This window comes from Oncorhynchus mykiss, unplaced genomic scaffold, assembly GCF_013265735.2.
Source record: "Oncorhynchus mykiss isolate Arlee unplaced genomic scaffold, USDA_OmykA_1.1 un_scaffold_302, whole genome shotgun sequence".
NCBI classification, from domain to species: domain Eukaryota; kingdom Metazoa; phylum Chordata; class Actinopteri; order Salmoniformes; family Salmonidae; genus Oncorhynchus; species Oncorhynchus mykiss.
In genome coordinates, this window is record NW_023493751.1 from 116,387 (window position 1) to 128,866 (window position 12,480).

The following is a 12,480-nucleotide window of genomic DNA, read 5'->3' on the forward strand; positions in this document are numbered from 1 at the left end:
CGCGCATGTCTACACTTTGTGTAGCCGTTAGCGATGAGGCTAATGATAACCTTCTTGTGGTAGGTAGAGAAGGAAAGGCTTCCCACAAAAACCTTCTCAATCAAATGTTAACTGCAAAGTAGCCTATGCCAGCCTGGCAGAATTATATCATGAGTATTTGCATCGATCCAGTGGCCATTTGTTTTGCAAACTCCGCAATCACATGAGCGCTACAGCAACACCGCTTAACCAAACAAAGGTCTCTTCCTGGCGCACACTAAGGTAACTACCCCAAAATCGATATGTCTTCCGTTTTTCCCAGACCTCAAAAGTGGTTTCCTGCTAGGGTTTTAAATGTTGTCGTGGACATAGAACATCTAATCGTGTTATATTTCTATTAAAAATGTGTACTTTTGAGAGCGAAAACCTGCAGAAGCAGGGACAAACGGGGGAATATAATTTTTTTTTTTTTTTTTTTTTTGGGGGGGGGGGGGGCAATCATTCAAAACATTGAAGGGGATTTTACAGGGCCCTAATGGACTACAGACATTGACAGTCTCCTAGCCTAAAAACAAATGCTGAATGCACTGCCTAGATTTTGAGGTAAAGGCATTGTCCATTATTTGATTTGATCAGGCACTAACAAACTGCATTTAGTCCAATAAAAAGACACAACACTATTAGGGTGATAAATAAAAGGGAGTTGCTCCACGCATGACACAAGAGAACCCTCTGCTGGAGCAAAACGCTTACAGCACCTGGTATTCCCAGGCGGTCTCCCATCCAAGTACTAACCAGGCCCGACCCTGCTTAGCTTCCGAGATCGGACGAGATCGGGCGTATTCAGGCTGGTATGGCCGTAAGCGAAAGGCAATCTCTTGGTACACTATATAAAGTCAACGTGTCGCTTACTCTTAGGGGGACAGAGAAATGTCCACCTTGTGACACACACTGAAAAGCTCAAACCTTGCTTGCATTTCCAGACCATATATTTCACTATTGTGGGGGGGAAAAAGAGGGCATATCCTAGGTTCATACTTATGACAACTTCATGGACCTGGGCCCTATGAAATACAGCGCGCCCACACGGAATCACGAAATACAGACATTACACCGAAATTCAACAACATTACAAAATGCTTTGAGCTAAGGAGGAAATCAAATCATTCCCTTCAACTTGTTAGAAAATCCATTCATTTGCCCAAGTGAATCATAAGACATGAACAAAATGCATCAGTGATTCGTATTTCCACGCAACTTTCAGAAACTGCACAGGACTGCCCAGTTTCCGTGCGCATGCGTGCGGAGCGCGCGCATGTCTACACTTTGTGTAGCCGTTAGCGATGAGGCTAATGATAACCTTCTTGTGGTAGGTAGAGAAGGAAAGGCTTCCCACAAAAACCTTCTCAATCAAATGTTAACTGCAAAGTAGCCTATGCCAGCCTGGCAGAATTATATCATGAGTATTTGCATCGATCCAGTGGCCATTTGTTTTGCAAACTCCGCAATCACATGAGCGCTACAGCAACACCGCTTAACCAAACAAAGGTCTCTTCCTGGCGCACACTTGCCTAAAAAAGGGTAACTACACCCCAAAATCGATATGTCTTCCGTTTTTCCCAGACCTCAAAAGTGGTTTCCTGCTAGGGTTTTAAATGTTGTCGTGGACATAGAACATCTAATCGTGTTATATTTCTATTAAAAATGTGTACTTTTGAGAGCGAAAACCTGCAGAAGCAGGGACAAACGGGGGAATATAATTTTTTTTTTTTTTTTTTTTTTGGGGGGGGGGGGGGGGGCAATCATTCAAAACATTGAAGGGGATTTTACAGGGCCCTAATGGACTACAGACATTGACAGTCTCCTAGCCTAAAAACAAATGCTGAATGCACTGCCTAGATTTTGAGGTAAAGGCATTGTCCATTATTTGATTTGATCAGGCACTAACAAACTGCATTTAGTCCAATAAAAAGACACAACACTATTAGGGTGATAAATAAAAGGGAGTTGCTCCACGCATGACACAAGAGAACCCTCTGCTGGAGCAAAACGCTTACAGCACCTGGTATTCCCAGGCGGTCTCCCATCCAAGTACTAACCAGGCCCGACCCTGCTTAGCTTCCGAGATCGGACGAGATCGGGCGTATTCAGGCTGGTATGGCCGTAAGCGAAAGGCAATCTCTTGGTACACTATATAAAGTCAACGTGTCGCTTACTCTTAGGGGGACAGAGAAATGTCCACCTTGTGACACACACTGAAAAGCTCAAACCTTGCTTGCATTTCCAGACCATATATTTCACTATTGTGGGGGGGAAAAAGAGGGCATATCCTAGGTTCATACTTATGACAACTTCATGGACCTGGGCCCTATGAAATACAGCGCGCCCACACGGAATCACGAAATACAGACATTACACCGAAATTCAACAACATTACAAAATGCTTTGAGCTAAGGAGGAAATCAAATCATTCCCTTCAACTTGTTAGAAAATCCATTCATTTGCCCAAGTGAATCATAAGACATGAACAAAATGCATCAGTGATTCGTATTTCCACGCAACTTTCAGAAACTGCACAGGACTGCCCAGTTTCCGTGCGCATGCGTGCGGAGCGCGCGCATGTCTACACTTTGTGTAGCCGTTAGCGATGAGGCTAATGATAACCTTCTTGTGGTAGGTAGAGAAGGAAAGGCTTCCCACAAAAACCTTCTCAATCAAATGTTAACTGCAAAGTAGCCTATGCCAGCCTGGCAGAATTATATCATGAGTATTTGCATCAATCCAGTGGCCATTTGTTTTGCAAACTCCGCAATCACATGAGCGCTACAGCAACACCGCTTAACCAAACAAAGGTCTCTTCCTGGCGCACACACCCCAAAATCGATATGTCTTCCGTTTTTCCCAGACCTCAAAAGTGGTTTCCTGCTAGGGTTTTAAATGTTGTCGTGGACATAGAACATCTAATCGTGTTATATTTCTATTAAAAATGTGTACTTTTGAGAGCGAAAACCTGCAGAAGCAGGGACAAACGGGGGAATATATATATATTTTTTTTTTTTTTTTGGGGGGGGGGGGGGGGGGGGCAATCATTCAAAACATTGAAGGGGATTTTACAGGGCCCTAATGGACTACAGACATTGACAGTCTCCTAGCCTAAAAACAAATGCTGAATGCACTGCCTAGATTTTGAGGTAAAGGCATTGTCCATTATTTGATTTGATCAGGCACAAACAAACTGCATTTAGTCCAATAAAAAGACACAACACTATTAGGGTGATAAATAAAAGGGAGTTGCTCCACGCATGACACAAGAGAACCCTCTGCTGGAGCAAAACGCTTACAGCACCTGGTATTCCCAGGCGGTCTCCCATCCAAGTACTAACCAGGCCCGACCCTGCTTAGCTTCCGAGATCGGACGAGATCGGGCGTATTCAGGCTTGGTACACTATATAAAGTCAACGTGTCGCTTACTCTTAGGGGGACAGAGAAATGTCCACCTTGTGACACACACTGAAAAGCTCAAACCTTGCTTGCATTTCCAGACCATATATTTCACTATTGTGGGGGGGAAAAAGAGGGCATATCCTAGGTTCATACGTATGACAACTTCATGGACCTGGGCCCTATGAAATACAGCGCGCCCACACGGAATCACGAAATACAGACATTACACCGAAATTCAACAACATTACAAAATGCTTTGAGCTAAGGAGGAAATCAAATCATTCCCTTCAACTTGTTAGAAAATCCATTCATTTGCCCAAGTGAATCATAAGACATGAACAAAATGCATCAGTGATTCGTATTTCCACGCAACTTTCAGAAACTGCACAGGACTGCCCAGTTTCCGTGCGCATGCGTGCAGAGCGCGCGCATGTCTACACTTTGTGTAGCCGTTAGCGATGAGGCTAATGATAACCTTCTTGTGGTAGGTAGAGAAGGAAAGGCTTCCCACAAAAACCTTCTCAATCAAATGTTAACTGCAAAGTAGCCTATGCCAGCCTGGCAGAATTATATCATGAGTATTTGCATCAATCCAGTGGCCATTTGTTTTGCAAACTCCGCAATCACATGAGCGCTACAGCAACACCGCTTAACCAAACAAAGGTCTCTTCCTGGCGCACACACCCCAAAATTGATATGTCTTCCGTTTTTCCCAGACCTCAAAAGTGGTTTCCTGCTAGGGTTTTAAATGTTGTCGTGGACATAGAACATCTAATCGTGTTATATTTCTATTAAAAATGTGTACTTTTGAGAGCGAAAACCTGCAGAAGCAGGGACAAACGGGGGAATATAATTTTTTTTTTTTTTTTTTTTTGGGGGGGGGGGGGGGGGCAATCATTCAAAACATTGAAGGGGATTTTACAGGGCCCTAATGGACTACAGACATTGACAGTCTCCTAGCCTAAAAACAAATGCTGAATGCACTGCCTAGATTTTGAGGTAAAGGCATTGTCCATTATTTGATTTGATCAGGCACTAACAAACTGCATTTAGTCCAATAAAAAGACACAACACTATTAGGGTGATAAATAAAAGGGAGTTGCTCCACGCATGACACAAGAGAACCCTCTGCTGGAGCAAAACGCTTACAGCACCTGGTATTCCCAGGCGGTCTCCCATCCAAGTACTAACCAGGCCCGACCCTGCTTAGCTTCCGAGATCGGACGAGATCGGGCGTATTCAGGCTGGTATGGCCGTAAGCGAAAGGCAATCTCTTGGTACACTATATAAAGTCAACGTGTCGCTTACTCTTAGGGGGACAGAGAAATGTCCACCTTGTGACACACACTGAAAAGCTCAAACCTTGCTTGCATTTCCAGACCATATATTTCACTATTGTGGGGGGGAAAAGAGGGCATATCCTAGGTTCATACTTATGACAACTTCATGGACCTGGGCCCTATGAAATACAGCGCGCCCACACGGAATCACGAAATACAGACATTACACCGAAATTCAACAACATTACAAAATGCTTTGAGCTAAGGAGGAAATCAAATCATTCCCTTCAACTTGTTAGAAAATCCATTCATTTGCCCAAGTGAATCATAAGACATGAACAAAATGCATCAGTGATTCGTATTTCCACGCAACTTTCAGAAACTGCACAGGACTGCCCAGTTTCCGTGCGCATGCGTGCGGAGCGCGCGCATGTCTACACTTTGTGTAGCCGTTAGCGATGAGGCTAATGATAACCTTCTTGTGGTAGGTAGAGAAGGAAAGGCTTCCCACAAAAACCTTCTCAATCAAATGTTAACTGCAAAGTAGCCTATGCCAGCCTGGCAGAATTATATCATGAGTATTTGCATCAATCCAGTGGCCATTTGTTTTGCAAACTCCGCAATCACATGAGCGCTACAGCAACACCGCTTAACCAAACAAAGGTCTCTTCCTGGCGCACACACCCCAAAATCGATATGTCTTCCGTTTTTCCCAGACCTCAAAAGTGGTTTCCTGCTAGGGTTTTAAATGTTGTCGTGGACATAGAACATCTAATCGTGTTATATTTCTATTAAAAATGTGTACTTTTGAGAGCGAAAACCTGCAGAAGCAGGGACAAACGGGGGAATATATATATATATTTTTTTTTTTTTTGGGGGGGGGGGGGGGGGGGCAATCATTCAAAACATTGAAGGGGATTTTACAGGGCCCTAATGGACTACAGACATTGACAGTCTCCTAGCCTAAAAACAAATGCTGAATGCACTGCCTAGATTTTGAGGTAAAGGCATTGTCCATTATTTGATTTGATCAGGCACTAACAAACTGCATTTAGTCCAATAAAAAGACACAACACTATTAGGGTGATAAATAAAAGGGAGTTGCTCCACGCATGACACAAGAGAACCCTCTGCTGGAGCAAAACGCTTACAGCACCTGGTATTCCCAGGCGGTCTCCCATCCAAGTACTAACCAGGCCCGACCCTGCTTAGCTTCCGAGATCGGACGAGATCGGGCGTATTCAGGCTTGGTACACTATATAAAGTCAACGTGTCGCTTACTCTTAGGGGGACAGAGAAATGTCCACCTTGTGACACACACTGAAAAGCTCAAACCTTGCTTGCATTTCCAGACCATATATTTCACTATTGTGGGGGGGAAAAAGAGGGCATATCCTAGGTTCATACTTATGACAACTTCATGGACCTGGGCCCTATGAAATACAGCGCGCCCACACGGAATCACGAAATACAGACATTACACCGAAATTCAACAACATTACAAAATGCTTTGAGCTAAGGAGGAAATCAAATCATTCCCTTCAACTTGTTAGAAAATCCATTCATTTGCCCAAGTGAATCATAAGACATGAACAAAATGCATCAGTGATTCGTATTTCCACGCAACTTTCAGAAACTGCACAGGACTGCCCAGTTTCCGTGCGCATGCGTGCGGAGCGCGCGCATGTCTACACTTTGTGTAGCCGTTAGCGATGAGGCTAATGATAACCTTCTTGTGGTAGGTAGAGAAGGAAAGGCTTCCCACAAAAACCTTCTCAATCAAATGTTAACTGCAAAGTAGCCTATGCCAGCCTGGCAGAATTATATCATGAGTATTTGCATCAATCCAGTGGCCATTTGTTTTGCAAACTCCGCAATCACATGAGCGCTACAGCAACACCGCTTAACCAAACAAAGGTCTCTTCCTGGCGCACACACCCCAAAATCGATATGTCTTCCGTTTTTCCCAGACCTCAAAAGTGGTTTCCTGCTAGGGTTTTAAATGTTGTCGTGGACATAGAACATCTAATCGTGTTATATTTCTATTAAAAATGTGTACTTTTGAGAGCGAAAACCTGCAGAAGCAGGGACAAACGGGGGAATATAATTTTTTTTTTTTTTTTTTTTTGGGGGGGGGGGGGGGCAATCATTCAAAACATTGAAGGGGATTTTACAGGGCCCTAATGGACTACAGACATTGACAGTCTCCTAGCCTAAAAACAAATGCTGAATGCACTGCCTAGATTTTGAGGTAAAGGCATTGTCCATTATTTGATTTGATCAGGCACTAACAAACTGCATTTAGTCCAATAAAAAGACACAACACTATTAGGGTGATAAATAAAAGGGAGTTGCTCCACGCATGACACAAGAGAACCCTCTGCTGGAGCAAAACGCTTACAGCACCTGGTATTCCCAGGCGGTCTCCCATCCAAGTACTAACCAGGCCCGACCCTGCTTAGCTTCCGAGATCGGACGAGATCGGGCGTATTCAGGCTGGTATGGCCGTAAGCGAAAGGCAATCTCTTGGTACACTATATAAAGTCAACGTGTCGCTTACTCTTAGGGGGACAGAGAAATGTCCACCTTGTGACACACACTGAAAAGCTCAAACCTTGCTTGCATTTCCAGACCATATATTTCACTATTGTGGGGGGGAAAAAGAGGGCATATCCTAGGTTCATACTTATGACAACTTCATGGACCTGGGCCCTATGAAATACAGCGCGCCCACACGGAATCACGAAATACAGACATTACACCGAAATTCAACAACATTACAAAATGCTTTGAGCTAAGGAGGAAATCAAATCATTCCCTTCAACTTGTTAGAAAATCCATTCATTTGCCCAAGTGAATCATAAGACATGAACAAAATGCATCAGTGATTCGTATTTCCACGCAACTTTCAGAAACTGCACAGGACTGCCCAGTTTCCGTGCGCATGCGTGCGGAGCGCGCGCATGTCTACACTTTGTGTAGCCGTTAGCGATGAGGCTAATGATAACCTTCTTGTGGTAGGTAGAGAAGGAAAGGCTTCCCACAAAAACCTTCTCAATCAAATGTTAACTGCAAAGTAGCCTATGCCAGCCTGGCAGAATTATATCATGAGTATTTGCATTGATCCAGTGGCCATTTGTTTTGCAAACTCCGCAATCACATGAGCGCTACAGCAACACCGCTTAACCAAACAAAGGTCTCTTCCTGGCGCACACTTGCCTAAAAAAGGGTAACTACACCCCAAAATCGATATGTCTTCCGTTTTTCCCAGACCTCAAAAGTGGTTTCCTGCTAGGGTTTTAAATGTTGTCGTGGACATAGAACATCTAATCGTGTTATATTTCTATTAAAAATGTGTACTTTTGAGAGCGAAAACCTGCAGAAGCAGGGACAAACGGGGGAATATAATTTTTTTTTTTTTTTTTTTTTGAGGGGGGGGGGGGGGCAATCATTCAAAACATTGAAGGGGATTTTACAGGGCCCTAATGGACTACAGACATTGACAGTCTCCTAGCCTAAAAACAAATGCTGAATGCACTCCCTAGATTTTGAGGTAAAGGCATTGTCCATTATTTGATTTGATCAGGCACTAACAAACTGCATTTAGTCCAATAAAAAGACACAACACTATTAGGGTGATAAATAAAAGGGAGTTGCTCCACGCATGACACAAGAGAACCCTCTGCTGGAGCAAAACGCTTACAGCACCTGGTATTCCCAGGCGGTCTCCCATCCAAGTACTAACCAGGCCCGACCCTGCTTAGCTTCCGAGATCGGACGAGATCGGGCGTATTCAGGCTGGTATGGCCGTAAGCGAAAGGCAATCTCTTGGTACACTATATAAAGTCAACGTGTCGCTTACTCTTAGGGGGACAGAGAAATGTCCACCTTGTGACACACACTGAAAAGCTCAAACCTTGCTTGCATTTCCAGACCATATATTTCACTATTGTGGGGGGGAAAAAGAGGGCATATCCTAGGTTCATACTTATGACAACTTCATGGACCTGGGCCCTATGAAATACAGCGCGCCCACACGGAATCACGAAATACAGACATTACACCGAAATTCAACAACATTACAAAATGCTTTGAGCTAAGGAGGAAATCAAATCATTCCCTTCAACTTGTTAGAAAATCCATTCATTTGCCCAAGTGAATCATAAGACATGAACAAAATGCATCAGTGATTCGTATTTCCACGCAACTTTCAGAAACTGCACAGGACTGCCCAGTTTCCGTGCGCATGCGTGCGGAGCGCGCGCATGTCTACACTTTGTGTAGCCGTTAGCGATGAGGCTAATGATAACCTTCTTGTGGTAGGTAGAGAAGGAAAGGCTTCCCACAAAAACCTTCTCAATCAAATGTTAACTGCAAAGTAGCCTATGCCAGCCTGGCAGAATTATATCATGAGTATTTGCATCAATCCAGTGGCCATTTGTTTTGCAAACTCCGCAATCACATGAGCGCTACAGCAACATCGCTTAACCAAACAAAGGTCTCTTCCTGGCGCACACACCCCAAAATCGATATGTCTTCCGTTTTTCCCAGACCTCAAAAGTGGTTTCCTGCTAGGGTTTTAAATGTTGTCGTGGACATAGAACATCTAATCGTGTTATATTTCTATTAAAAATGTGTACTTTTGAGAGCGAAAACCTGCAGAAGCAGGGACAAACGGGGGAATATAATTTTTTTTTTTTTTTTTTTTTTGAGGGGGGGGGGGGGGGCAATCATTCAAAACATTGAAGGGGATTTTACAGGGCCCTAATGGACTACAGACATTGACAGTCTCCTAGCCTAAAAACAAATGCTGAATGCACTGCCTAGATTTTGAGGTAAAGGCATTGTCCATTATTTGATTTGATCAGGCACTAACAAACTGCATTTAGTCCAATAAAAAGACACAACACTATTAGGGTGATAAATAAAAGGGAGTTGCTCCACGCATGACACAAGAGAACCCTCTGCTGGAGCAAAACGCTTACAGCACCTGGTATTCCCAGGCGGTCTCCCATCCAAGTACTAACCAGGCCCGACCCTGCTTAGCTTCCGAGATCGGACGAGATCGGGCGTATTCAGGCTGGTATGGCCGTAAGCGAAAGGCAATCTCTTGGTACACTATATAAAGTCAACGTGTCGCTTACTCTTAGGGGGACAGAGAAATGTCCACCTTGTGACACACACTGAAAAGCTCAAACCTTGCTTGCATTTCCAGACCATATATTTCACTATTGTGGGGGGGAAAAAGAGGGCATATCCTAGGTTCATACTTATGACAACTTCATGGACCTGGGCCCTATGAAATACAGCGCGCCCACACGGAATCACGAAATACAGACATTACACCGAAATTCAACAACATTACAAAATGCTTTGAGCTAAGGAGGAAATCAAATCATTCCCTTCAACTTGTTAGAAAATCCATTCATTTGCCCAAGTGAATCATAAGACATGAACAAAATGCATCAGTGATTCGTATTTCCACGCAACTTTCAGAAACTGCACAGGACTGCCCAGTTTCCGTGCGCATGCGTGCGGAGCGCGCGCATGTCTACACTTTGTGTAGCCGTTAGCGATGAGGCTAATGATAACCTTCTTGTGGTAGGTAGAGAAGGAAAGGCTTCCCACAAAAACCTTCTCAATCAAATGTTAACTGCAAAGTAGCCTATGCCAGCCTGGCAGAATTATATCATGAGTATTTGCATCAATCCAGTGGCCATTTGTTTTGCAAACTCCGCAATCACATGAGCGCTACAGCAACATCGCTTAACCAAACAAAGGTCTCTTCCTGGCGCACACACCCCAAAATCGATATGTCTTCCGTTTTTCCCAGACCTCAAAAGTGGTTTCCTGCTAGGGTTTTAAATGTTGTCGTGGACATAGAACATCTAATCGTGTTATATTTCTATTAAAAATGTGTACTTTTGAGAGCGAAAACCTGCAGAAGCAGGGACAAACGGGGGAATATAATTTTTTTTTTTTTTTTTTTTTGGGGGGGGGGGGGGCAATCATTCAAAACATTGAAGGGGATTTTACAGGGCCCTAATGGACTACAGACATTGACAGTCTCCTAGCCTAAAAACAAATGCTGAATGCACTGCCTAGATTTTGAGGTAAAGGCATTGTCCATTATTTGATTTGATCAGGCACTAACAAACTGCATTTAGTCCAATAAAAAGACACAACACTATTAGGGTGATAAATAAAAGGGAGTTGCTCCACGCATGACACAAGAGAACCCTCTGCTGGAGCAAAACGCTTACAGCACCTGGTATTCCCAGGCGGTCTCCCATCCAAGTACTAACCAGGCCCGACCCTGCTTAGCTTCCGAGATCGGACGAGATCGGGCGTATTCAGGCTGGTATGGCCGTAAGCGAAAGGCAATCTCTTGGTACACTATATAAAGTCAACGTGTCGCTTACTCTTAGGGGGACAGAGAAATGTCCACCTTGTGACACACACTGAAAAGCTCAAACCTTGCTTGCATTTCCAGACCATATATTTCACTATTGTGGGGGGGAAAAAGAGGGCATATCCTAGGTTCATACTTATGACAACTTCATGGACCTGGGCCCTATGAAATACAGCGCGCCCACACGGAATCACGAAATACAGACATTACACCGAAATTCAACAACATTACAAAATGCTTTGAGCTAAGGAGGAAATCAAATCATTCCCTTCAACTTGTTAGAAAATCCATTCATTTGCCCAAGTGAATCATAAGACATGAACAAAATGCATCAGTGATTCGTATTTCCACGCAACTTTCAGAAACTGCACAGGACTGCCCAGTTTCCGTGCGCATGCGTGCGGAGCGCGCGCATGTCTACACTTTGTGTAGCCGTTAGCGATGAGGCTAATGATAACCTTCTTGTGGTAGGTAGAGAAGGAAAGGCTTCCCACAAAAACCTTCTCAATCAAATGTTAACTGCAAAGTAGCCTATGCCAGCCTGGCAGAATTATATCATGAGTATTTGCATCGATCCAGTGGCCATTTGTTTTGCAAACTCCGCAATCACATGAGCGCTACAGCAACACCGCTTAACCAAACAAAGGTCTCTTCCTGGCGCACACTTGCCTAAAAAAGGGTAACTACACCCCAAAATCGATATGTCTTCCGTTTTTCCCAGACCTCAAAAGTGGTTTCCTGCTAGGGTTTTAAATGTTGTCGTGGACATAGAACATCTAATCGTGTTATATTTCTATTAAAAATGTGTACTTTTGAGAGCGAAAACCTGCAGAAGCAGGGACAAACGGGGGAATATAATTTTTTTTTTTTTTTTTTTTTGGGGGGGGGGGCAATCATTCAAAACATTGAAGGGGATTTTACAGGGCCCTAATGGACTACAGACATTGACAGTCTCCTAGCCTAAAAACAAATGCTGAATGCACTGCCTAGATTTTGAGGTAAAGGCATTGTCCATTATTTGATTTGATCAGGCACTAACAAACTGCATTTAGTCCAATAAAAAGACACAACACTATTAGGGTGATAAATAAAAGGGAGTTGCTCCACGCATGACACAAGAGAACCCTCTGCTGGAGCAAAACGCTTACAGCACCTGGTATTCCCAGGCGGTCTCCCATCCAAGTACTAACCAGGCCCGACCCTGCTTAGCTTCCGAGATCGGACGAGATCGGGCGTATTCAGGCTGGTATGGCCGTAAGCGAAAGGCAATCTCTTGGTACACTATATAAAGTCAACGTGTCGCTTACTCTTAGGGGGACAGAGAAATGTCCACCTTGTGACACACACTGAAAAGCTCAAACCTTG

At 43.9% G+C, this 12,480-nt stretch overlaps 8 non-coding genes and 2 pseudogenes across 8 annotated transcripts; all 10 read right to left on the reverse strand.

Moving 5' to 3' along the window:
* Positions 1-725: 725 nt before the first annotated feature.
* LOC118950009 lies at positions 726-844 on the reverse strand. The gene has a single exon (XR_005042457.1). It is a non-coding gene; the product is annotated as a 5S ribosomal RNA (ribosomal RNA).
* A 1,185-nt stretch (positions 845-2,029) lies between these two features.
* On the reverse strand, positions 2,030-2,148 carry LOC118950010. Its single transcript, XR_005042458.1, has one exon. It is a non-coding gene; the product is annotated as a 5S ribosomal RNA (ribosomal RNA).
* Positions 2,149-3,313: 1,165 nt separating this feature from the next.
* On the reverse strand, positions 3,314-3,432 carry LOC118949986 (annotated as a pseudogene).
* Positions 3,433-4,565: 1,133 nt separating this feature from the next.
* On the reverse strand, positions 4,566-4,684 carry LOC118950012. Its single transcript, XR_005042460.1, has one exon. It is a non-coding gene; the product is annotated as a 5S ribosomal RNA (ribosomal RNA).
* A 1,163-nt stretch (positions 4,685-5,847) lies between these two features.
* On the reverse strand, positions 5,848-5,966 carry LOC118949987 (annotated as a pseudogene).
* A 1,131-nt stretch (positions 5,967-7,097) lies between these two features.
* LOC118950013 lies at positions 7,098-7,216 on the reverse strand. The gene has a single exon (XR_005042461.1). It is a non-coding gene; the product is annotated as a 5S ribosomal RNA (ribosomal RNA).
* A 1,183-nt stretch (positions 7,217-8,399) lies between these two features.
* Positions 8,400-8,518, reverse strand: LOC118950014. The gene has a single exon (XR_005042462.1). It is a non-coding gene; the product is annotated as a 5S ribosomal RNA (ribosomal RNA).
* Positions 8,519-9,681: 1,163 nt separating this feature from the next.
* On the reverse strand, positions 9,682-9,800 carry LOC118950015. Its single transcript, XR_005042463.1, has one exon. It is a non-coding gene; the product is annotated as a 5S ribosomal RNA (ribosomal RNA).
* Positions 9,801-10,959: 1,159 nt separating this feature from the next.
* Positions 10,960-11,078, reverse strand: LOC118950016. The gene has a single exon (XR_005042464.1). It is a non-coding gene; the product is annotated as a 5S ribosomal RNA (ribosomal RNA).
* A 1,178-nt stretch (positions 11,079-12,256) lies between these two features.
* On the reverse strand, positions 12,257-12,375 carry LOC118950017. Its single transcript, XR_005042465.1, has one exon. It is a non-coding gene; the product is annotated as a 5S ribosomal RNA (ribosomal RNA).
* Between the last annotated feature and the right edge of the window lie 105 nt (positions 12,376-12,480).